Genomic DNA, 25,177 nt, shown 5'->3' on the forward strand with positions numbered 1-25,177 from the left:
TACTAATGTTCCCATACTTTGCCTTATCTCTAGCCTAATTAAAAAATAAAACACAAAGAAATAAAACCCAAACAATAAAGTCATGTAACTAACAAGGTTACACTAATTCTTCACCATACTAATTTGCTTGTATTATAATCCCATTCCTTGACTTCTATCTGTTTTGTGTCTCAAGATTGTAAAAGACACCTCTCTCCCCAGGAAAAGGATTTTTTTCATATTTATGTTTGTACAGCCCAACAGAGCCCTAATCTTGATAGAAGTCTTTGGGCATAACCATAATAAAAACATTTTTTTACTATCAATAACAACAACATATTGTGAATAAAAGCTTTTAAGTATGAATTGAGATCTACAATCTCAAAACAATTTTGATAGCTAGATAGATGAGTTTACCAGAAAAATCAGATCGCATTGCCAGCATATTAAGTGATGGCTTAATTTAATATAATAGATGTGACTTCTCATTTAAGAGAAATCTCAAGGAAAAACACCACCACAGATTCAAAAACAAGGAACCGCATGATTAGGTTTGGAAGGATACATTTTTTTATTGGTAAATGTCAGTAAACAGAGATTTCACTATACAAACACAAACTGAAAAAATTTTCCATCAATAATAACTGAAATGTACAGATGGGTAAAGTAAAAAAATGCTGCTTGAGAACTTCTTCAGAGTTTGGTTTTAAGGGTATTTGCTTTATATATTTTGAAATGTGATGTTCACAATTTGTGTTTTAATGTTTATAAAGCTTTAACTTTTTGAAAGGCAAGGTTTACTGTCATTAAATAATTTTCTGATCCCCCTATTGACTATTCTTTCCTGGGTGTCTGGCTGATGATTCTTGCCCACATGCTCAGGGTTCAGCTGATCGCTATATTTGGGGTCGGGAAGGAATTTTCCTCCAGGGAAGATTGGAAGAAGCCTGGGAGGTTTTCATCTTCCTCTGCAGCGTGGGGCACGGGTCACTTGCTGGAGGATTCTCTGCACCCTGAAGTCTTTAAACCACAAGCCGAAGACTTCAATAACTCAGATGTAGGTCAGGGATTTGTTATAGGAGTGGGTGGGCGAGATTCTGTGGCCTGCGTTGTACAGGAGGTCAGACTAGATAATCATAATGGTCCGTTCTGACCTTAAAGTCTATGAGTCTATCCTCCAATAATTTCCTAAAACCATATAAATGTAAATGGATAAATATTGAAAAAAATGCTTAAAAATAAACAATCATACGTCAAAATTATAAAAAACTGAACTCCGACAAGCCTATGTAACAAGCTTATAATTCATAAACATTACCACAGTGACAAAAATGAACACTGCATATGCAGAATAAAGACAACATAATACTATTAATATCTAGGCTTATAAAAACTGAACAGGAAAATAATTTCTCCATATTACATCAAATAGTAATAAACCATACCTATTAGTTAAACTAGCTTAGATAATCCCAAATGGTTAGTTTGTAATTCTAATGGTGCTCAGAATCAGTTTTAAGTATATGCTGCTATTTCCATTATAAATCAGTGTTTCCAGTATTTTACCTATAGGTATTCAATTACACTGAGAATGTGTATCTTCAATTGATGAGTTCTCAGATTTAATCAGTTATTAAGCATTGATTAAATGAACTTCTAACTACTGTGCACCATTATTTACAGAGGAGATTTTTCCTACTTCCTATACAGTCAACACACTTTATTTGAAAAACTTGTTATTTGCCTTAAATAACTTTATCTCAATATCTGAAGTATTCTAGGAGCATGTTTAACTGCTTTGCGCAACTGAAGCCTATGTAAATTTGCTGCAGAATGCTGCACAGTATTTTTAAAGTGGTGTAGGAAGTGCTCTGCCTCTGCCGCATTCTATTAAGACCACTGCTGCTTTTTTTATTTTTTATTTTTTAAAGAGCAGAAATACTCACTGAAGACTACGATATTTGCATAATCATGATATGCACAAGACACAATATATAGAATTCACACTATGGACTCAACCATGGCTTTGCAACAAGCTTAATGCAAGGGACAGAGTGTTTTTGCACTGCGCTTGTAGAGTCTGGAAGAGTGTCTTCCTGTCAGTCCCTCTGCTGCTCCCAAGAGGGCAAAACGGTGCCAGGTCTATAGCCAGCACAGCACTAGTTCCCTAGCATGTAGATGCAGCTGCACTGACATGCGGTAGGTGGTGAAGCTTTGGTTCCACCCGTTCTCAACCCTTCAATTATCCTACATGATGGGGGGGCATAGTGGCTCTCCAGATTGTGTTTCCTCTCTCAGGTTAATAGCTGTGTGCCTCCTTACAGCCCTGCACCACCATGTCTGCCAGGCCACAACATGGCCCTATATAGTTATTCAGCATGTGTAGTTTATCCCATTTCAAAATTTCAGTAACTCATATGCCTCATCCTCCCCCAGCACCAGCATGCATTATGATTGGCAATGTTTTAAGATATCTACTGAAGGAAAATACTTTTTTCCAAAATCAGTTACGTTTGTTCTATCCAGAGCTCTGCAAAAAAGTTTATTTTTTCATGTCTCTAATATTTAAATTGTCAAACCAAATTAAATGAAGTGTTTCAAAATATTTCATAGCCAGATTGAGACAATTTGCCAGGTTCTTCAGATTGAAGCCAACTTTTGCTGAACTATAAATCCCATGAAAATCAAGATATAGAGCATAAATGCTGACAAATCCTTAATTGTGTAGTTAAGCTTTAGTGCAGCCTTCAGACACTGTTTTCAAGCTCCCTTTGCTCCCTCACCACCACTGTATCTGGTACACTTGCTGGTGTCCACAGACCAATAACTAATGTAAGGGAATCAACAAATAGTGTCAGCCTAATCATGCTTGTATGATCACAACCAACACACACACTCCCCTTTGCAGAATGTTAAAGAGGAACTCTTAAAAATGTAATTAACTTTATGTCCACAGGGCTCTTTAGGGTTTTCAGTTTGGGTAGAGTTTTATAAGCACAGGCAGTTAAATTCAGCAATACATCTTGGTTGAAAGCCTGTACAACTTTTCTGAGAGCTTGAAATTCTTTTACAGCTCAGTGCATACTTCTTCACAGAAGTGTTACAGTTCAGCAAGGAACAACCAAAAAGTTCCTTTAAAGTCCTGTTTGGAGTAATGTATGGCGAAATACAGATAGGAGAGAAAATAATTAAGCATTCAACAACTGAAAAGAACAGTGGTCATTTCTAAGCTGTGAGTGGCAAACTATTGTGCAACTTCTCTTTTTCAAAAAGGCACTAAAGAATAAATAAGCTGCTTAAGCACATTATCCTGTTATTCAGGTCACAACAGTGCAAACTAGATCAGAGGGCTTTTTTTAAACTGTTCACACATTTTGAGAGATTAACATATTTACCACTGACTATTTCATGGCTTTCAAAGCCAATTACTGAAAAGAAAATTCTATACTACAATCAAATATGTCAAGCCATGATTACTGGATCCTTTTCCTCAAGTGAACAAAAGAAACTTGAATAACAAACTTCTTGTAGAATTTAAACCTTTTTAATGTTCTTTTGGAGATTTAATCTTCTTCAAACTATAACTCACCTTTCTCTGGTTAACAGATTTGTTGCGTATGTTAAATAATATTTAACAAAAGCTTGAACATGTCTATTTTACACACTAGTGTGTACTATTTTACACAGAAGATATAAAACACATTCATACTTAGAAATGCAACAAGTTCAAACTTTATCCTTGTAAACTTTTTCCCCTAAAAGGGCTTAATTGAGATTTTTTCACTTGAAAGATCACATAGATCTACTTAGAATTAGCTGTGTAAAATAACAAAGGGTTCTTTGAAGCACCTCCTGAACATATTAAAACTGTAATGATCTCTGACGTTGTTTAAAAAAAAAAAGGCAACTCATTTATATTACTTGTACATACTTAGAGCTAAGAGATCAGCAAGTCATCAAAGTTCAAGAAAGGCCTGAGCTCTACACCTGGCTTCAATTTAGCTTCAGGAGCCAAGCCAATAACACAGTAGATTACACAATTGGTGTATTTCATCATCAGGGAATGAACATGCTGAAATACCATCTCTAGCTATGAACAAAATATGACTTCAGGTTGATTTTATTGAGTTGCTGTGTCACTGAATGCCTCAGTGTATGTGTAATCCACCATTTCTGTGCCATGTATCTCCCAGACCAGGAACAATAGACAGTTGTTAAATCTTCATGGTCATCCATTCAAATAGGAGCATCTTAGGACAATAGGCTTGCTGAAGTTAGGAGAACCAGTTTTCTCCAGCTTTTGCGCAAAGAGCTGAGGTTTGAAGGAGTAGAATTTTTCAAAAAACAACACAGATCAGGTGTTAGCACTGGGTTTTAAAAACTAGAGTCTGAGAGACTCAAGCGGGACTAGGGGGAAGAGAAGTCAGAGGAAGGACTCACAAGAGGAACAAAGACACAAACTTTTGGAAGGAGAGAGTAAATTTCTGATGGCGAGAACAGCCAAAGTCCAAGGAAGCTGGCTAGAGAAGAGAGAGGACAGACTCCATGACTGGGAAGAAAAGCCTGACCTGGAGAAGTGGAGTCCCAGAATGGGAAGCTGGAGCCCAGAAAGATACAGTCTCAGTTCTGAAGAACACTCCAGAACGGTGAGGAAAGCAAGGCAATGGCATATGGACCTCTTATTGTTTTTGTCTGGATTTGTATATTTCTTGCAGTACCTAAAGTAAAAAGTGACTGATTTTGAAAGCTTTGTAAAGCCTTTGTGTTAAGTCCTTCAACTATCGCATGTCCCTGAAAAAGTAAACTGTACACCAGAGTAACCATAAGGTTGGCGTTCTGGGAAAGGTGTGCTCAGGAGTCTGGGGGAGCTGACACTAGTCACAGGGCCTAAGGAGTTGGACCATGGGGTCTCAACACTCAGGAGGGAATGTGAGACAGCAAACAGCCTCCCCGGAAAATCAGCAGCATAGGATCCACTCCTACAACATACTGAGCATCTCCACTCATTTTGAACTCAGAGGAGAGTTCTCAGAATTAGTGCTCAGTGAATAACTGATTTTTTTCATTCAATGGCCAAACCAAAAACCAAAACTGATATTTTTCAGTTTTTATCACCAAAATAAAAACAAAAGAAAATTTTTCAGGTTGAATCAACATTTTCAAAACAAAATGGTTCATTTTGAAATTAAATGTCAAAATGGCTCATTTTGATAATGTCAAATCAAATCATTTTAATTTTTTCTAATTTTCCCCCCTAATTTTTTAAGTAACCAAAACTATTCACCAAATTTGACTTGAATTTGTAAATAGTTTTGGTTTCCCTAAAACTGCATTTTTTGGTGAATTCATTGTTCTCCAATTTTTTTTATTTTTTTTTTTTACCAGCTCTAGTCAGAATCCCTCAGGTGTTATTCAGTATTGCAGAATTGCACCCTTAGGCCATATCTACTGTACAACCACTATAGTGGCATAGCTAAGACACTTCAGCTATGGCATCATAGTGCTGCAGTGTAGATGCTACCTACATTGATGAAAGCAATTTTCTATCAATGTATTTAATTCATCTCTCTAAGAGGCATTAGCTACATCCAAGAGGAATTCTTCCATTAACCTAGCCACATCTACACCAGAGGTTAGGTCAACCTAACTATGGCACTTAGGGCACAAAATGTGTCATAGATCTGAACAATGTAGCTAAAGCAATCTAATGTTTATGTGTGGACCAGATCTTAGAGAAGGCGTTAAAAAAATGATGGGTGTGCTGCAGATCAAAGGAGTATAGCACTTTAATTGGAAAAAAATCCTCTTTCTATAATCTCAGTTTCTTGATTCTTTATTTCTGAAATAAATTGTTTTCAACAACCACAACAGGTGTTGGGAATACGCACAGCACCTGATCATCCTGAAATATGAGGAGTCATCTTTCCAGTATTTCAAATCTTTAAATTTTTAGTGATTATGCAATACAGGTTTCTTTTGTAGAGCGCATCCCAAACAAACGACCACACAGTATTTTACAGATTTAAAGAGACTCTGTCAAAATGAAAATCATATTCTCACCATTAGTAGAGATAGGGTAGAAATTAGAGCTGGTCATAAAACAGGAAATTCCACTATTTTGAAGTTTATTTTTCTTCTGAATTGCAACAAAATGCTGAAATTCCAAAATACACTGTAGATTGAAAATTCTGAAAAATTTTGATGTAGAGTTAAATGTTTTCATGTTAAAACATTTCATTTCAATAATGTTGAAACATGATAATGTCATATAAAATATTAAATACAGATTAAATATAATAAACATTTTAATATAATATGAAAGTCTTAAATGAATCAAAATCGTAGTCTAACTGAAACATTTTCACCTTATCAAAACAAAACAAGAAAATATAAATGATTTATTTTGATTTTTCCTTTCAGAATTTTGTTGAAACAGCCATGCTCCTGCAGAGCATTTTACTTTTAATGGAACTGCACATTGCGATGGAAAACAGTTCCATCAAAAAATTTTCAAGTACATTTTAAATGCAGTTAATTTCTTTTTTAATGTTAGCAGCAAGACTCTGCCTTGCACATTATTGGAAAAATGTCATTTCTATGGAATTGTGGCATGGTAAAATATGGACTCTCCTTCTGTTAGAAAAGCTTTCACACCAAGTGCATGCACAAGAGAAGTGCCAAAAAGACTACATGTATTTAGAACTTTGGTCACTCTTTTTAATATAGTCAGAGGAGGAGAAATCCCCAGCCAGTAAGCCAGAATCTTTAGTCAGGTTCTTTGAATATTAACCTGATCCTGAATAAATAAGTAATAAGTAATATGCAACATAGTTGCATTAATATTTTATTGTAACTTTGTCTTGATAAAAAGTTTTTTTTTTTTCCTGAGTAGCTCTAGTAGAAAGGGAAGGATGGATCCAAACCTCTCAAACTTGGAGGAAATATAAATTTGAATCCAGATTTACTTCTTGGCTCATAACCATCCCTTGTTACTAGTAATGTAAGAGTCTTATAAAATGAAATAATGTTTACAAATGTAATTTATATTTTTCCATATATGCTGTTTGATTCATTATATACTTTACTGGGCAGTTAAGTTCTATTGGTAAGGTTAATTTTCTACCTGCATTCATTTTACTTTCTTTCTGTTTCACAACCATTAATCTGTTGTATATCAATTTTCTGCCCTTTATGAACTGTTAACAATGGTAAAATATTTTCATTTAGATCAGTCAAAATGTATAAAATCAGCTCAATTCGATGGGAGGTGCACATCCTCGCTGAGGTCCAGGGAGACCGGTCCAGACTCAACTGCACCCCCATGGGGACAGGAGTCAACGGGACCTTGGGAGGATGCGGCTGTGGCACGGCTTGTCCCACCAGACTTGTGGACGCCGCCAGCCTTTTAAGGTCCTGGTGGGGTGACTGGCCCCTCACCGGCCTCTTCTTTTTTGCAGGCACCAGCGAAGGAGATCAATGTCACCTGGAGGCCAATTTTCTATGTCCCGAATCTCTCCGGTGCCGGGACTTAAGAGTTCTTAGACCGGGCCTCCTCTCCTGCTAATGGTGCCAGAGTGCTGCGCACCGAGGATGAGGTGCTGGGCACCAGGTCGGCAGGCTCAGGGTCCGAGAGTGGCATAAGGTCACCTACATCAGGAGCACTCTAAGTCTCTACTCTCCATCCTTAAGAGTCCTGGGATGAAATCCCTTGCAGATACTGCACCGGTCTCTTTGGTGGCTCTCCCCGAGGCACCACAAGCAGGAAGAGTGCGGGTCACTCTTCGGCATAAACTTCCTGCAGTCCACGCAGAGTTTAAACCCTGGGGATCTGGGACAGGGCAACGATTACAGGTGTGGGGGCGGAAGCCCCCCCAACAGCTATTAACTATCTTACAACTAATACCAACTCTAAACTATGAGAAAAATGAATTATATACACTTAATAGAGACACTGCTAGGCTTGCTGCTAGAGTGAGCAAAGTTCCAGCTAGCCATCACCGGCGGTAAGAAGGAACTGAGGGGGTGAATGGTCGGGGGCCCCCTATATAGGGTACCATGGAGGCGCCACTCCAGGGGGTGCACAGGCTGATCCTACGGCGCTGTTAGGGGAAAATCTTCCGGCTGGCATGCACACAGTGCGCGCACACCTGCTTGGAATGGACATGAACAATCACTCAAAGAACCACCATTTTTCCATCTGTGACTTCGAAAACACCATTATAACCTATGTCAACATGGGCAAAATTCTAGGCCTGTGTTATGCAGGAGCTCAGACTAAATGATCATAACAATCCCTTCTAGCCATAAAATCTATGAATATATAACATTTATTAAAATAAAATTGTGCCTGAAGTGAAAATGATTTCCACAGAAAGAGACAAAACACTGAATAATGTAATATATTTTTATTTTGCATGGTTAAAGTAGTGTTTCAAAACAAATCTACAGTAAATAGTTTGACATTTTAAAACACTGATACAATGAAAAGTGGATTGTGACTGATGGAGGGAAATAATTATATAAATCAAAAATAATTTTCTTTCTATGGCTAGTATCAGACTATTTTATTTTTTCCAGATCTCAGATGGACTCTCTTCAAAGCCAGACTTGATTTGTCCAACTATGCTTGTTCTTTCCTTTTATAATGCATCTTATCTTTTAATCAGTTTGACCTTTAAGCCTTTTTTGTTTGCCTTCTGCTCACTAACTTCTTAATCTAAAGAGGAACTAAAGGTTATAGCTCTCACTAGACAAACTCTCCCCCGTCGTCCTCATTTCCATTCATTCACTTTTTTTTCCTATACTTTTTACTTTCATTCTCTATCCCTCTCTTTGGTTAATACTATTTCATCTAATCCTTCTGCATCCTTTCCCCTTCCATACATATTAATTCACATGTGCAATCTTCTGAACCCTGCCCATTCTGGGAGTTCTTACTCTGCTGAACAAGAAGCCAGATTTTCAACTGATCTAAATTGGCATAGCTCTAATGAGTCAATGAACCGACAATTATTTACGCTAACTGAAGACACAGCTACAAATTTATAACAATAGGTCATTGCAAACATCTCCAGATACATGTAAAATTTCTAACAAACTTCAAATATCAATTTTAACTTTTCCCCCCCCGCAATAAACTTCACCCTAGAGTCAAACAAATATATTGACCTGTGCCACTTGTTTCCACTGCTACCCTAAAGGAAAGAGCTGGGAAAGCAGCTGAGTTTTGAACCATGTTCTAAAATTCAACAGATTCTGAGATTTATCAGACTAAATGGGAAAGGGACCAGACATGAGAGCCCTTAACTGAAACAAAACTGCCAATAGGTATTTAGACGTGGAGAAATGCTGGTAATAAGATACATTATTCACTAGGCTTTATCAATACCTTATAGAATTGACTTAGGAGTGAGTACCATAAATAAGGTTACCAGGTGTCCAGTTTTCGACCAGAACACCCGGTCAGAAAGGGACCCTGGAGGCTCCGGTCAGCACTGCTGACTGGGCCATTAAAAGTCTGGTTGGCAGTGCAGCGGGGCTAAGGCAGGCTCCCTACCTGGCTCTGCATGGCTCCCTGGAAGCAGCAACATGTCACTTGGCTCTTAGGTAGAGGCACAACCAGGGGGCCTCCGCATGCTGCCCCCAACTCAAGCACTGGTTCCGCAGCTCCCATTGGCTATGAACCACGGCCAATGGGAGCTGTGAGGGCAGCGTCTACAAACAGGGGCAGTGCGCAGAGTCACCTTGCTGCCACCACACCTAGGAGCCAAGGGACATGTCACCACTTTCAGGGAGCTACCCAAGGTAAGCGCTGCCCAGAGCCCGCACCCCTCATCTGCTCCCAGGCCTAACCTTCTGCCACAGCCCTGAGCCCCCTCCCACTCCCAAACTCCGTCCCAGAGCGAGTGAGTGAAGGTGGGGGAGCACAAGCAACAGAGGGAGGGGGGATAGAGTGAGCGGGGGATGGGGCCTCAGGGAAGGGACGGGACAGGGGCAAAGATGCAAGGAAGGGGGCAGGGCAAGGATGTTCAGTTTAGTCTGAATTTGTAGTGCCAGTTGTGCATTGCTTATATGCAGGGCTGCCCAGAGGATTCAGGGGGTCTGGGGCAAAGCAATTTTAGGGGCCCCTTCCCTTAAAAAAAAGTTGCAATACTATAGAATACTTTATTCTTGTGGGGGCCCCTCCTGCGCCCAGGGCTTGGGGAAAATTGCCCCACTTGCCCCCCCATCTCGGGCAGCCCTGCTCATATGGAGAAAAGTAAGTGCTTTCCTCATTACTGTATGCAGATACTATATTTTAAATGCACTGTAGTTCTAAAAAGCACTCTTAGAAATTCATGGGTTTTCAATATTGGCAGAGTGGAATACTGAACTAACAGCAATCCCAAGGAAATGCACAGAAGATTGTGCGAACACTGGGATCTGTGTGCAGAAAAGATTAGGTACAGGACTCTTAAGTGCCTTGTGCAAAGAATTTAAATATTAAAAGACAACTGTATTAAATAGTGACTGCAATATGTTGCACTACAGTAAATATTTTGCTAAGATCAGGAGGAGATTTTACTAACTAAAATGAAATTGTTCTTTTCCCAGTTCCACACTGGCATGCTACGTATATTAACGTGCTTCTTCTGAATAGAGAGCTCTTTTTAGTCTGTGCTTAACATCGACAATAAAAAGTTACCATTCAGATCACAGTTTTTTAATATTACAAAGTTATTTAGCAGCTTAGAAAAGAGAAAGAAAGGTCTATTTTCTCATACAGTATTGCCAAAATATATATTTTTTCAAAACAGTACACATAAAGAGAGAAAGTAGCCAGAAGGTCAGTGTTCTACATGACTTGTGTCAATCTGAAAAGTAACTGCACCCTACGTGCAATAGAGAAGACTGTACCACTATGGTGCATGGTTGGATAACCTACAGAGCTACAGGCTGTGTCATATTAGTGTGTATTAAGTGGACACTGAATCAAGGCATCTGGCATAATTATATGACAGTTGCCATCTGTGGTGTATGACAAAGCTCATGCAGAGTGTCTATGCATTTCCATCTTTCTACAGGAGCCTGCAAAAATTTGTAGGAATCAAACAAGACCTCCGAAGTACTCTGAAAAAATCCCGAACTATTCCAAACAATAGTGTGAATAAAATATTTTTAACCTTAAGGCACCATATAGGTCATATTTGCTAAAGTGTCCCTTCCCCAAAATCAAGTTGGTATATCCAGGACTCTTTTTTATAAACACAATTGTGTGACTGCAAATGTAACATATATGGCCATTTGTGCAAAGACATCACACATCTCTCTGTGCTACATACAGCCAACATTTTGCATCTTCCGATTCCTTAGCTTGACCACCCATGATTTTAACAGCAAAACCCTCCCAGGGTCTCTGCCGAACTTGACCTCGTGGGAATTCCTTTCCAACCTCAAATATGGCAATCAGATGCATCCTGAGCATGTGGCCATTTGGGAGACCGGGGAGCAGGACCAGCATGTAGCAGTATGAGCCCAGAAAAGTCTGACACATGGTCTTAGAAGTAATAGCAGGAGCCTTGCAAGAAGAGGTCACTGGTATAGAAGTCTCACAAGCCATGCAGATGCAGAACTACCTAATTCTTGTGTGCCTTTGGAGTAGTGTGGCAGAAAAATGTAGCCAACATGGGTAGCTCCTTAGCTCTGCAAGTTGGAGCTTCATTCCTGTACCACTTAGCAGCCTCACTTGACAGCTACCTCCTTTTGGAAGCCTCTCCCAGCTTCCTCCAGACTCCTGTCTCATGTCTACAAAAACAGATTTCAGAGTAGCAGCCGTGTTAGTCTGTATCCGCAAAAAGAACAGGCGTACTTGTGGCAACTTAGAGACTAACAAATTTATTTCAGCATAAGGTGCCACAAGTTTTTTTTCAGTCTACAAAGACTCTCCTTTTGCCGATCTGATAAACCCCACAAAGCTCAGCTTTCCACTGGTAAAGCTTTCATAACAGCCCTATAAAGCTTTCCTTCTTTGCCTTAAAGACAGCACTTCAACCCGCTTTACCACTGCATTTTGCTCCTCTATTTTAGGAGCCACAACAAGTTATTAAATAATTTTGTAATAGAATAACATTGCCACATAAATCCCATTTTGCCATAGAATTTAGGGAATCTCTGATGCATAAATCAGGAGGCAAGGAGGAATTTGCTGCATTCATTAGATATAGTATGTGTTGTAGCATACGGACCCAAAGTCATATCTAATGAAGTAACTAGTGAGATGAAAGAGGCACATTTAAATCTTTGATTTTGAACAAATAGTAAAAGACAAATATGTTACGTTCTGTTTGGGAGGCTCAGAAAAATCTCCTAATTATATCTTTCTACAACAATAGGGATAATGCCACTTCTACAAACACCTGTAATTTCAGTTGGAACGTGGAACATATAAAAAATGGTGGTGTCAGAGCAACATTTCATCAGGCACAATTTTAGGAAGTATGACACCTTTATACATTCAAACCGAAAATAAATGGTTGTCTACATGCCAATGGCATTTCTTATAAAATTTAATCATATAATCACTGAGCAAACAATAGACAAAGACTTTGACAGAGTATGTGACTATAACAAATTGTTTCTATATAAATAATATAAAACAGTATTGAAGCACACAATGAATAGTCAAAAAGGAAAGAAATCTATCATTTTAATTGTTAGTTAATCAAACACTTATCACACCACCCAATACAACAGTAAGTCCCATACAGAAATTGTCCTCTTCCTTCTATCACAGCTGTTAAATAAAGCCCACATGAGGATGACGCTAATCATTAAACCTTCTACATCAATGGATCATCAGAAGGAGTACATGTAGTTACAAACTGTCACATTCCTCCAGCCTGAACTGCCACCTACTGAGTGAGAGATCTAAATCTTTGTCTCCCATGACACATCATACAGCTTGTTTGGCTATACCAAAAGTAGTGCAGGAGACATCTGACATGGGTTTAATCAGGCAGCAACTTTATTATTATTTATTTATTATTGGGACAATCTGGCAGATAAAAAAACGTGTACAGTGCAGGTAACCCCATGTTTTTTTCTGTAATTACCCAGGGGCTTTTACCAGCTCCCCCTCTTTTTTCCATCCAGGTCCCTCCAGCAAATTTATTGCTGGGACCTTACCATCCACTCCCCTCATAGGAGGGTTAAGGTGGGCTATAAGAATGGGGGGTTGATTCCCTGTCATACCAATCATAGGAGTCCTCAATAGCTCCTCATTCGTTCCTCTAACAAAAACCTCTTTTTAAGTCCTTTTGCAAGCCATTTATCCGGTCACTGTATACCTTTCCTATGGAGTACCCGCACTGGACATCCACCACAATGAGGCGCCAGCAATCTGCTTCAGACTGTTCCATGTAAAAGGGAGGCTTCATGCTAGGGTTGCCAATTCTAAGTCAAGCTATTCTGGGAGATTTTTTTCCCCATCATGATGTAATGTCATTTTCTTAAAATATCCTATTAAAATCTCCCTGGTTGCCTTCAATAGTCACCAGGACATGGGTGCTGATTCTGGGAGACTCCAGGACAATCCTGGAGGGTTGGCAACCCTACTTCAGGCCCAGGGCTGCCCCTTTAAAATCCTGCATTCCTAGGGGATGAATCAGCAACCACACTGACCCTTTTGCAGCAGTTATCATCTCCCTCCCCTCCCCAGCCAGAAAGCACTATTCCCATGCTTAAAGGTGCAGGGCGGTTGATTGCAACAAATCCTCAATGCCAGCTCAAAGCAAAATTGTAAAGTCTTCAGTAATAAATTGAGATTTGGAAATAAAAATACTTCTTATTCTAAAATTCTTCTGCTCCACCGAAGAACAGCTGCTTCCTGAGCAATAGCAACTTTTAATCCATTGGTAGCTTGGGATAATAGCTGAACAGCAATAGGCTTCACGCTTCTGCCAGCATTTAGATTCTAAAATGTTTTTCAAACCATAGTATATTTGTATTAATGTAAAATTAATTTTATAAGTAACACATAAGGAAAAGATTATAAGAGAGTCCTTTCCACTGGCACATCAAAAAAAGGCACACATAGGACTAAAATATTTCAAAACACAAAATTGCCAATTTTCACTTTGCAAATCTGTGCATATTTTTAAATGAAATTTGGAACACGTGTGAATTTGCCCTAAAGGAAAATGTTACCAACCTTATATTGTTAAAAAAAATACAAAAGCCTTGCACCTGTGATAGGGGCTTAAATTTGGGGAAAATAAATATTAATACTCTTAAATCTCCACCCACAAACTCAACTCCACTCACTGTAGACAGATGCCCCTGAGCTTTAGTTGGCTATGCCTGACCTCACCTCTGTAAAGGTTAGATGCTCCTCAGTGGGCGCTTAGATTCTCACTCATGTGCCTTGCCCTCAGCGAAGCTTGATCTCCCAATTATTATATTTATTTTATTGCAGTATAGCCTAGAACCCAGGACTGCACTGACGTAGGCACTGTACACACACGTAACAAAGATTTATTCTTGGTTGAGCTTAGATACTCTGCTGGGCTCTCAGGGCCTCTTGGGGAGGCTTCTGGTGGCCCCATGAGAAAAAAAAATATGAAAATACCTAATATGTCTTTATAAATTAGTTTCCTCTCATCTGAATCCACAAATACTAAAATGAATTAAACATAATTGTATGGCTGTTGAATGGTATCACTGCGGAGTAGAGTGATGTTTAATTATGCAACTCTAAAATGCTTGGTTTTCAGGTAATTACAACATCCCTGGAATTATTTTACCCTTAAATTACTGGAATATGCTCTTAACCTTAACTTCATCTTAATATGCTTTTGTTTATGAATACATAAAAATGTGTGTATCTCATATGGTCAAAAACTTATAACCATCACTTAGCTCATCTTGCTTATTCAATCTTTGCATTTCTGTTATCAATACGCAAGTACAGTGTGTGTCACAGTTTAGGCAAATGCACCGGTATTTCCTCTCAGTGGTCCACCACGGGCTCCCACTCTCAGGCTTTCAGTTTTCCAGCCATTGCCTTTCTTAGATGGAGACCTGTGTCTCCCTTCTGAGTACGGTATTTCCTGGCTGCACCATTTCCTGTCTTCTCTGTGTTATTCCCAGAAGAGAATGTTTGCTTCCTCTTCACAGTCAGTTATAACAGGTGTAATTGCTATACTCAGAAGGTACCACACAGCTCTTTTGTATGCAAGCCTATTTTAAGGTAAAAGTACTACAGAGAAAATACATTAAAAACAATAAAAGAACCTACATGCACGCTAATAAGACATCGTCCAACTCCTAACATAGGCTCTGGCGGAGTAGTCCTTCAACCCTCACTCAAGGGATCTCTTTTGTGCTCACAAGTTCATCAAAGGCCTGGTCTACACTACACGTTTAAACCGATTTTAGCAGCGTTAAACCGATTTAACGCTGTACCCATCCACACTATGAGGCCCTTTATATCGATATAAAGGGCTCTTTAAATTGGTTTCTGTACTCCTCCCCGACAAGAGGAGTAGCGCTAAAATCGGTATTACCATATCGGATTAGGGTTAGTGTGGCCGCAAATCGACGGTATTGGCCTCCGGGCGGTATCCCACAGTGCACCACTGTGACCGCTCTGGACAGCAATCTCAGCTCGGATGCAGTGGCCAGGTAAACAGGAAAAGCCAAGCAAAATTTTGATTTTCATTTCTTGTTTGCCCAGCGTGGAGCTCTGATCAGCACAGGTGGCAATGCAGTCCCAAATCCAAAAAGAGCTCCAGCATGGACCGTACGGGAGATACTGAATCTGATTGCTGTATGGGGAGACAAATCTGTTCTATCAAAGCTCCATTACAGAAGACGAAATGCCAAAGCTTTTGAAAAAAAAATCTACAGGCTACACAGTGCTGCGTGACAAGCATAACGGGAAGCCAGAGACTCAAATGGATGCTCATGGAGGAAGGGAGGAGGTACTGAGGACTCCAGCTATCCCACAGTCCCCAGCAGTCTCCAAAAAGTATTTGCATTCTTGGCTGAGCTCCCAGTGCCTGTAGGGTCAAACACATTGTCCGGCGTGGTTCAGGGAATAGCTCGTCAATTTACTCTCCTCCCCCCAATGAAAGAAAAGGGAAAGAAATCGTTTGACTTCTTTCAATGTCACCCTATATCTACTGAATGCTGCTGGTAGATGCGATGCTGCAGCAGTGAAGAGCACTATCTGCTCCTCTCCCCTCCCTGGTGGCAGACGGTACAATATGACTGATATCCGTCATCACCATCAGCCCGTGAGTGCTCCTGGCTGGCCTCAGGTGAGGTCGGCTGGGGGCGCCTGGGTAAAAATAGGAATGACTCCCGGTCATTCCCAGTAGATGGTACAGAACGGCTGGTAACCGTCTTCATCATAGCAACTGGGGGCTGAGCTTCAATCAGCCCCCTCCCTTTCATGTGAAAAGAAAAGATTCTGTCCTGCCTGGACTATCACAGCAGTGGGATGCTGGGCTCCTCTCCCCCACACTGCTTAATGTCCTGCCTGGACTATCACAGCACCGGGAGGCTGCCTCCCCCTCATTTTATCTCACTAAAAACTCAGTTTCTTATTCCTGCATTCTTTATTACTTCATGACACAAATGGGGGGGACACGGCCACGGTAGCCCAGGAAGGTTGGGGGAGGAGGTAAGCAACGAGTGGGGTTGTTGCAGGGGCACCCCCCGTGAATGGCATGTAGCTCATCATTTCCGCAGGATCTGACACGGAGCAGCTGTACTCTCTGATACACTGCTTCTCTAGTACATTTGCCCCATATTCTAGGCAGGACTGACTCTATTTTTAGAAACCATAAAGGAGGGATTGACTTGGGGAGTCATTCCCAGTTTTGCTTTTGCGCCCCTGGCCGATCTCAGCCAGGGGCACCCATGATAGCAACAGACAGCACAGAAGGACAGATAACCGTCATCTCATTGCCAAATTACACTGGCAGCAGACGGTACAGAATGACTGGTAATCATCTCTGCTATCATGCAAAAGCAAATGAATGCTGCTGTGTAGCGGTGGCATATCACCTCTGTCCGCGGCATCCAGTACACATACGGTGACTATAAAAAAAAAGCTGAATGGGTTCCATGGTTGCCATGCTATGGCATCTGCCAGGGCAATCCAGGGAAAAAGGGCGTGAAATAATTGTCTGCCGTTGCTTTCTCAGAGGAAGGAATGACTGACGACATTTACCCAGAACCACCTGCAACAATGATTTTTGCCCCATCAGCCGCTGGGCTCTCAACCCAGAATTCTAAGGGGCGGGGGAGACTGCGGGAACTATGGGATAGCTATGGAATATGGGATAGCGTCCGGAAATCGACGCTAGCCTCGGACCATGGACGCACACCGCCGAATTAATGTGTTTAGTGTGGCCGCGTGCACTCGACTTCATACAATCTGTTTTATAAAACCGGTTTATGTAAAATGGGAATAATCCCGTAGTGTAGACATACCCATAGTTACAGCTCAGAACATGTACAATCATAGCTTGTTAAGACCACTCTTTATAAAGGTCAGGGGTCTCTGATCTGGAGTTTTCCAGGAGCAAGTAATCAGTTGGCAATAGCTTTTCCCTCCCAGGTCGTGGCTTCAAAAGGGTGGATTCTAAGTGGGTCACTTGCATTCCCCTCACCCCACTCAGGTATTTCTTAGGAAATCCACTTTACATGCATTGTCCCAAAAAGTCTTTTGAAGTTCCTAACATTCACATTAATCAAGTCTCTGGAAAAGTTATATGCTATTCTGTCATAACACGTAAATAATTGTATTTCCAGTACAATGGACCACAAAATCACCAAACCCAATTCAATAAGGTTTAACTTGCATCAGAAACTTATCTTTTTTGGTACTACATAGGCAAAGAAGGTGAGCTTCTGATCCAAGCCTGAACGCTAATAAAATTTAATATAATACAGTTTCTTTCCCTTCAGAGTAGCTAATGTACAGAAATAAATTATACCATAAAAAGTATCTGGAGAAGGAAAATATTGTGGGGTAAGTCTTACAATTTGAAGTGCCACTTCCCTTCTTATTGTCCTCAAATTTCCTAAGGGCTTAGGAAGCAAAATAAATAGAAATGCAGATGGCAGCAATACTTATCCCAGATAAAATGACAATATAAATAGTTTTTAGATAGATAGTAAGATGAGGTAACCACAAATTACTGGTGTCTGTTCAGCACACCTGAGGTAGGAATGAGATTACCTTAAAATTCATGAAGAACATTATGCAATAGAGATTTACTTATATTCTACAGGAACAACACGATTTACTACCACGTTTGTAAAATACTAATATTAAAACAAATAAAACATGTTTTTTATTCTCATAGCATCCTAGTCAGTGTGGGAAATATTAATATCTCAATTTTACAGATAAAAACTGAGGCAAATATTAAGTGACACACTCAACATCATACAGGAAGTTTATGATGGATCCAGGAACTGAACTAAGGTCTCTTGAGTCCAAGTCCAGTGACAAGACCATCCTTACCCTTATAATGGACTCTTAATAATAGTCTTAAATATGGAGCTACCACCAAGTGTTTCCACATTCAAGGTAGTTTTTACTGACTTGTTATCTCAAAACTAGCTTGAGCAAATTTTTTTTATACTTCAAACAAAGAAAGAAAACAAACAAAGCGCACCATTTCAGAAAAAAAAAAGGGTGAGAGTAATTGGCAAGATGTTGGTGTTTACGATTAATAATGGGTGGATGAACTGAAAGAGTCTGCAGTGGGATCTGTAACCCATATATGAATTACTGGTTTATGAGGGATTTATAGCCTATATGGGAAAGGCATACGAAGTTGGATATGAGGGTGAATGTAAAAGGGTTTCTGGCCTCAGGCTGAAGCTACTCAGGGATATAAGAATAGAATTTATCTTGGTTTTGGAACAATGCAATGTGATTTTTAAACCACTGTACACATGTAAAAAGAGTATGAACAGTAAGTCTATTTGAATTTTTACCTACCTTCCTTTAATTGCTCCTTTAAAAAATTGAGTTTTTTTTAAACTGCAACATTTCTTGGTTATACAACAATAGCAGCAACCTTAAACTTAAAGTTTATTAAGCTTTTTGTCTGCTCATTAAAGAGTAGAAAATAAGCCATCTAAAAACATATATATATTATCTTATTATTTCAAGGAAATACAGATCAAGACATCTTTCATTCTTATTTCAGATCAAAAGAGGGACAGCTATTCAAATTGTTAAATAATAATGTAAACATAAAATATCTGTTGCTTTGCTTTATAGAAGAAAAACTGTCCACTGTATGTTAATAAAAATGCATATAATTAAAAAAAATAAGTTAGTTTATAAACATGACTTGCTGAAAATCCAGTAAATCAGAAAATATTCTTTAAAAGCAGACTTGTTTTAAGACATGAAAACTTTTGCTGATGTATGAGTTGTTTAGTTAATAAAATTGCTGACGTGCATGTGGTTATTGAGAGCTGAACAATGAATTACGTATGGGAAGGGGCATCCAAATGAAAACGAGAGGTGATGTAATGCATTCCTTCCAGAATACCATCATAAAGAACAGCAAATAACCTTCCACATTTATAAGTGAGAGACGATGCAGTTCACACCACTAAATATGGTGAAGAAACCCAGCTCCTCTTTTGGCACTGTATTGATATAAAGGTGATGGTGACTTTGTTTCACTTTAAGAAAGCTAAAATATAGTATTAAATTAACAGGGTGGCTGCCTTAACAAAAGGTAACTATTTAAATGACAGATTATGTCTAGCCTTTCTTCTGAGTGAAAGAAAAAGACTGAAGACCACCAAGAACAAAGCACATTTAAGCAGAAAGTACAAGCTTGAAAGGGGCTTAAAGAGAACATAATAAAACACAACAAGTGTACATGCTTTAAAAAAAGTAGCATATTACAGTATTTTCGTATATGTTAGGCAAAACAAAAGTTAATCCAGAATCTCAGGAGGTGGAAGTCTTCAGTATTCTAAAATATGTATGAAGACATTGGACACTTCAGTAGCTATTCTCAAGATGGATTGTTCTCTTAGGACAGGTTGTGACTCTCAGAATCACAATTATTTCCCCGGACTGTTCCTGGGCTAGCATAACTATGTTATTACTACTACTAATTAGAATTATTCTAGCGCCTAGGAGCCCTACACATGGACCAGGACCCCACTGTGTTAGAAACTCTACAAACACAAAAGAAAAAGATGGTCCCAAGACCCAACTCCAAAGAGCTCACAATAAGACAAGAGACAATAGACGGAATTATTAGATTCGAGTTATTCGCAACCCCTCGGTACATGGCTAAAAGTTGCCCTTAACTGGAGGCTGCTCATAAGTGAAAGGCATGCTTGCAGGCTAAAGCCAGGGAATGAAGTATTGGGACATTCCTTCCTTGGCTGCAGCACCACAAACCTGACTTTATCCAGTGCTCAGCACATCCCAGCACTTCCTTCCAGGGCTGCAGCCAGAGAAGGAAGTTCTGTAGCTGCCTGCTATGTCCCCGCCGGCATCCTGCCCTGGCACCAAGGGCCCAGGCTCAGTACATCTCAGTATTTCCTTCCCTGGCTGCAGTCCCACAAACCGGCTTTCCATGGAATCTGGGAGCACTGGGACATGCGGAGTCTCAGAGCCAGGGCAGGACACAGTCCGGACATTGCAGGGAGAGATACCATGCATCCCACACTCTTCCTTCTCTGGCTGCAGCCCCACAAACCTGCTTTCCACAGGGAGCACGGGCTGTGGCCGGTACGGAAGCACTGAGATGTGTGGAGATTGGATCCCTGGGGGAAGGCAGGCCACAGCATAGAGAGTGCAGAGAGAAGTAGTGGGCTGCTCTGTGGGTCCCCAGTATCCCCATTTCCCATGGAATACTCCACCATGAAGCAGAAGCCATCTCCCCACAGCCTACACTGGTGCCCAGTCTCCATATGTCCCAGCACTTCCATACTTGGCTACAATTCTGCAAACTTGCCTGTAGCTGGGCTTTCAACAAGGAGTACTGGAGGCTTGTGTGGATGCATACCCAAAAAAAAATTGCCTGTAAATGGCAAGCCTGATGCCAATATCTGGACTTATTAACATTGTAGTCAATTGGACAGTATTGGTTCCAAGCAAAATGTTTCCATTAAAGGAAAGTTGTTATTAACTAGGTGGCTATTAGGTGGAATCTTCTGTACAAGAAAACAATAATACAAGATTGTTCAGTATGATACACAGTGGCCTGAGCATGCCAACAGCATAACCGCTGTCAATTTTCTGGTAGGAATCACAGGAAAGGAGAAATTTAAGGAGGGATTTGAAGAACAATGAAGTGGTGCTGCATATATTTATGGCAAGATCCTCCCAAGCATGAGGGTCAGAATGGGAGAAAGCATGAAGGTGCTCATTTTAAAATTTAAAAAGTGGGTGGAGGCTGCCATCATAAATGATTGGAGGTGGGGTTCAAACTTTCAGTACTGAATGAAAGATGATAGCTTGGTTGGGAATAGGTTGTGAAAGGCTTTAAAACTGAAGATAAGTAGCTTACCGTAGCCTCATCACCTACCTGGTCTGGCTTCAAGCTAGCCATTGCCTCAGTTTCCCCTCTTGGGCTTCTTAGTAACTCTCAAAGTCTTTTATGCATACAGTAACAATCCTCTCTTCTTTTGGTCTGGTTTATTAACAGAGTTCAAAAGGGAAACAAAACTTCCTAATGAGACTTACTCTTCAGCCATGTCTTTCCTTACATTCCAGCCTTGCTAGCTGTTACTAGTTCTCTACACTTCGTTTGAGAGCCCACGTCCACGCTACAGGATAAAATCGATGTTATTAAAATCGATTTTATAAAGCAGGCTTTATAAAATCGATTTTGCGCGTCCACACTAGGGCTACTTACATCGATGTTGAGCGTCCATGTTCCCTGGCATCCATCTTTTCCCTGAGCATTGCACTCTGGGTACCTATCCCACAGTTCCTGCACGGGTCCCTAGCCTTTGGAATTATGGGTTACTACCCCAGTGCATGATGTGGCCAAAATCCCCGTCGTGGGTAGTTCTGGGTACAGCCTCACCCCCTCCCTTCCTGTCAGCGGAACACAGTCACTTCATGCGGTTTTTACTGGCTGCAGTGAGAAAACGCCATTTTGCAGCAAGCATGGATCCAGGTGTGCTCTTATCCTTGATCGCGAATGCTGTAAATAGTTCACGCATTCTCGTGCTATCCATGCTGAACCATGAGTCAGAAATGCAAGAGAGAATGCTTGACTGTGGGGACGACAGTGATGAGGACTTGGAGAACGAGTTTTCCGACACCCCGGGCCCCTGCACTTTGGAGCTCCTGACGGTTATGGGGGAGGTTCTACCCGTTCTGCGCCGCTTTTGGGCACGGGAAACAAGCACGGACTGGTGGGACCGCATAGTCCTGCAGGTGTGGGACGATTCGCAGTGGCTGCGGAACTTTCGCATGCGTAAGAGCACTTTCTTTGGACTTTGTGACTCGCTTTCTCCTGTCCTGAAACGGCATAATACCAGGATGAGACCAGCCCTCACAGTGGAAAAGCGAGTGGCAATAGCCATCTGGAAGCTTGCAACGCCAGACAGCTACCGGTCAGTCGGTAATCAATTTGGAGTGGGAAAATCTACTGTGAGGGCTGCTGTGCTGGAAGTATCCAAAGCAATCATTAAGCTGCTGCTTCGAAAGGTTGTGACTCTGGGAAACGTGCAGGCCATTGTGGATGGCTTTGCTGCAATGGGATTCCCTAACTGTGGGGGGGCCATAGATGGAACCCATATCCCTATCTTGGCACCGGAGCACCAGGGCGCCCAGTACATAAACTGCAAGGGGTACTTTTCGACGGTGCTGCAAGCCCTGGTGGATCACAAGGGACGTTTCACTAACATCCACGTGTGATGGCCAGGAAGGGTTCATGACGCACGTGTCTTCAGAAACACCACACTGTTTAAACAGCTGTCATAACCTTAGTCCCAGATTTGGACCTTAGCGTCCAAAATATGGGGGTTAGCATGAAAACCTCCAAGCTTAGCTACCAGCTTGGACCTGGTACTTGCTGCCACCACCCAAAAAATTAGAGTGTTTTGGGGCACTCTGGTCCCCCTGAAAAACCTTCCCTGGGGACCCCAAGACCCAAATCCCTTGAGTCTCACAACAAAGGGAAATAATCCTTTTTCCCTTCCCCCCTCCAGGTGCTCCTGGAGAGATACACAGACACAAGCTCTGTGAAACTACACAGAGTGACTCCCCCTCTCTGTTCCCAGTCCTGGAAACAAAAGTACTTTCCTCTTCACCCAGAGGGAATGCAAAATCAGGCTAGCAAATCCAACACACACAGATCTCCCCCCCTGATTTCTTCCTCCCACCAATTCCCTGGTGAGTACAGACTCAATTTCCCTGAAATTTCCCAGTAAAGAAAATTTCAACAGGTCTTAAAAGAAAGCTTTATATAAAAAGAAAGAAAAATACATACAAATGGTCTCTCTGTATTAAGGTGACACAATACAGGGTCAATTGCTTAAAAGAATATTGAATAAACAGCCTTATTCAAAAAGAATACAAATCAAAGCACTCCAGCACTTATATTCATGCAAATACCAAAGAAAAGAAACCATATAACTTACTATCTGATCTCTTTGTCCTTACACTTAGAAACAGAAGATTAGAAAGCAGAACTACTTCTCCAAAGCTCAGAGAAAGCAGGCAGACAGAAAACAAAGACTCAGGGTATGTCTACATCTAAAATTTTGCAGCGCTGGTTGTTACAGCTGTATTAGTACAGCTGTATAGGGCCAGCGCTGCAGAGTGGCCACACTTACAGCAACCAGCGCTGCAAGTGGTGTTAGATGTGGCCATACTGCAGCGCTGTTGGGCGGCTTCAAGGGGGGTTCGGGGAACGCGAGAGCAAACCGGGGAAGGAGACCAGCTTCGCCGCAGTTTGTTCTCGCGTTCCCCGAACCCCCCTGCAAACCGCAGGGAAGGAGACCTGCTTGCACGGGGGTTCGGGGAACGCGAGAGCAAACCGGGGAAGGAGACCAGCTTTGCCGCGGTTTGCTCTCGCGTTCCCCGAACCCCCCTGCAAACCGCAGGGAAGGAGACCTGCTTGTTCGGGGAACGCGAGAGCAAACCGGGGAAGGAGACCAGCTTCGCCGCGGTTTGCTCTCGCATTCCCCGAACCACCCTGCAAACCGCAGGGAAGGAGACCTGCTTGCTCGGGGAACGCGAGAGCAAACCGGGGAAGGAGACCAGCTTCGCCGCGGTTTGCTCTCGCGTTCCCCGAACCAACCTGCAAACCGCAGGGAAGGAGACCTGCTTGTTCGGGGAACGCGAGAGCAAACCGGGGAAGGAGACCAGCTTCGCCGCGGTTTGCTCTCGCGTTCCCCGAACCACCCTGCAAACCGCAGGGAAGGAGACCTGCTTGTTCGGGGAACGCGAGAGCAAACCGGGGAAGGAGACCAGCTTCGCCGCGGTTTGCTCTCGCGTTCCCCGAACCACCCTGCAAACCGCAGGGAAGGAGACCTGCTTGCTCGGGGTTCGGGGAACGCGAGAGCAAACCGGGGAAGGAGACCAGCTTGATTACCAGAGGCTTCCTCAGGTATGCTGGGATACCTGCTTATTCCACGGAGGTCAAGAAAAGCGCTGGTAAGTGTCTACACTTGATTACCAGCGCTGGATCACCAGCGCTGGATCCTCTACACCCGAGACAAAACGGGAGTACGGCCAGCGCTGCAAACAGGGAGTTGCAGCGCTGGTGATGCCCTGCAGATGTGTACACCTCCTAAGTTGCAGCGCTGTAACCCCCTCACCAGCGCTGCAACTTTGTGATGTAGACAAGCCCTAAAAAATAGCTGCATAGACAATGTTTTGAAGTCACTGCAGAAAACTCTCTGACCCCAGTGTGTTGGGCATCCACACACCTAGTGGAACATATATGCAACCACTCAAAGAACCACATTAAAATAGCCAAAAATCAAAATTCACTTTGGTTGAAAGTCCAGTTTTCACATCAGCTTTTATACTAAAATGAAAAAAATACAGGATAAAGTAACTACAGGTCAAATCCAGATGCCATAGAAGTTAATGGGTGTTTTTCCACTGACTTCAGTTATACCTGGATTTCATCCTATGAAAACAACACTGAACATCTCACAAACCATCAAGTTTCTCTTCATGTGTTTGGAAAAAAGA

At 41.4% G+C, this 25,177-nt stretch overlaps 1 protein-coding gene across 2 annotated transcripts in view; it reads right to left on the bottom strand.

The window, feature by feature from the left end:
• The window catches only part of ME1 (malic enzyme 1), a 353,342-nt gene that overhangs the window by 159,348 nt on the left and 168,817 nt on the right, over positions 1–25,177 (bottom strand). The window lies entirely within an intron of this gene.

This window comes from Gopherus evgoodei, chromosome 3 (genome assembly GCF_007399415.2).
Source record: "Gopherus evgoodei ecotype Sinaloan lineage chromosome 3, rGopEvg1_v1.p, whole genome shotgun sequence".
Taxonomy (NCBI): domain Eukaryota; kingdom Metazoa; phylum Chordata; order Testudines; family Testudinidae; genus Gopherus; species Gopherus evgoodei.